Genomic DNA, 2421 nt, shown 5'->3' with positions numbered 1-2421 from the left:
CACTGTGGGTTTATGCACTGGACTGCAAAGTCAGTTTGATCTGCAAGGTCTGCAGTTCAAACTCACCAGCTGCTCCTTGTAAACTCTATATATGATCGCTATGGATCAGAACTGACCTGACAGCACTTAACAACAACAACAACAATAGCATATGTTTGAATTTGAAATATCTCTCTCCGCAAATAGTCTCTAGTCTAAAAGATCAAGTCTAGTCAGCAGTCTGAATCTGCCAAACACTCCACGGGAGTAAGATGAGACTTTCTTCTCCTGTAAAAAGATTTATAACCTCAGAAGCACTATACAGGGTCAGTATGAGTCAGAACCAACTTGATGGCAACCACCACCACCACCAGCTTCCATAATATTCTCATTCCTTTACCACCTGGCTTTCTGAAATGGTAATTCCTATTCTCATTATTTGCTCAATTCCTTGGGTTTCTTCTACTACCTGTACTCTGCTGAAATTATTCTTTCATAGGTTATGAATGTCCAAACTGTCAATTCAGTAACTTCTTCAGCCCTCAACCTGTTTACCTTATCTTGCATTTAACACTGTTAAACACTTCTCCTTTCTTAAAAGTTCCTTGTCTTCTTCAAATTCATTGTATCCTGTTCACCTCTTACTTCCTGTTACTGAAACTCCATCACCAGTTCTTCTGCCAGGCTCTTAAATGAAGGCCTTCCTTAAACAATGCTACTAAAAGTGTAGTCCTTGGACCAATGCCAGTCTATGAAGTCCTTGTTTTCAACCCGCAAAATGATGATAAATACAGAAATTAAGAATACTTAGAAATGTTTATAACAATTTGGCATTTCAGCAATACCTAAGAACATAATCATTGAACATCTCTTGTTAAAAAGAGTACAGTATAGTTCAAGTGTTCTTCAACTTACACAGTGAGTTGTAGGTGATATTACTGTGTCCTTGTCATGCATAGTAGGACGACATTTAAAACAAGTAAAAGTCTAAGGCTAGTTTGTCAAATATGCAAGCCATAGCTTTTTATGTAAACCAAAAAGCACATAAAAAGGGATGAAGATGTAAATACTTATTTTTTTTAATAAGTTTTTTTTTTAATTTTATTGTGAATTATGTGTTAGTTTACATAGGTGAACACTGTCTTTACTTTCATCCTATTGTATTGTTTCATTGCAATGATCACAATCCCCTGTATGCATCATCAAAGAACAAAAGGGTACACCCCACATACCTTCCCCCTGGCCACACAGACCCTCTCTCTCCTTGAGTCCAGAGTCCCATATGCTCCTTCTGTCCATGTTATCGTCTCTGCCTCCATCCCTAGTGTCACTGCCTCCCTGAACAGGGTCTCAAACTTCGCTTTCCTCACTTGATGATTCCATGGATCTCCATTCCTGGGCTGCAAAATCAGCCACTCCCCTCCTTTTGTTACCAAACATTTACATTTACCTTTCCAACACTAACTGTCAGACCTGATAGCAATCATTCTCTATTGAATCACAGGAGTCCTTTCCCTCTCACCTTTTATCAACCCCATCCAGGCAGGTTGGAAACAATTCAGTGGAGGTTCTACATTTCCCTGTATCCTCAGGAGCTAGGTTCCCTATTGAAAGCTTGTAAGCCCATCACTTCTTGCCTTTGTAGTCCCCCCGTTTTAGGTAGCCACTGTCTAAGTTTCCCATCCCTGTCAGCCCTGTGTACCAAGGGGGTGGGAATGAGCCTCACTGTAGAGATCTGATCACTCTTTTGTCATACTGCATCCACAAGCATAGGTCAAGTTCATTCACTTGTAGTGGGTTACTCCTTCTCCCCCACCCCTCTTCTTTCTTCCTCTAGTCATGTTCTGGTCATCCAGCCATTGATGCCAGGTCAGATGGGTACTATCTGAAAGTGTAGGTGTTCTTGTGCATCTCCCCTCACTTCATATTAGCTGGTTGTTCACACTCTATTATAGTCCTCTATGGCCATGTTCCTGTCCCTGGGCCCGGGAGTGCCCACATTTTGTCATACTTCTGATTAACCAGGTCTCAATCCAGGTTAACAGGAGTCTATTGAATGTGGTCAAACTTAGGTCACAACTTCATTGCTGTTTTCCTCCCACTTCCCCTTATCAGTGACCAACATGGTCAGCAGCAGGACCATATGCCTGCTAGTGTATTCCATTTGAGTCTCAGTCTTGGAAGGGGGTTTGCCTTAAGGGGACCTGACGACTTGCGTTGATGGCTCCCGGGGGAACAACTTGCTTGTTCTTGTAGTAGTCAATTGAACTACTGTTATTATTATTTTTTTTTCCTGCTGGTCTTTCTTTCAAGAAGTATCTTCTGTTCTTCTAGCTGCTCCAGACTGGTCTGCTTGTCCTTTCAAGGAAATGTCCCACCTCAGAAGATTCTGGATGGGGATCAGAATTCCACCTATGGTCTTGTGCAATGCAAAGGCTCTGC

This window comes from Chrysochloris asiatica, unplaced genomic scaffold (genome assembly GCF_000296735.1).
Source record: "Chrysochloris asiatica unplaced genomic scaffold, ChrAsi1.0 scaffold00022, whole genome shotgun sequence".
NCBI lineage: Eukaryota > Metazoa > Chordata > Mammalia > Afrosoricida > Chrysochloridae > Chrysochloris > Chrysochloris asiatica.
Note: the sequence above shows the minus strand (reverse complement) of the source record.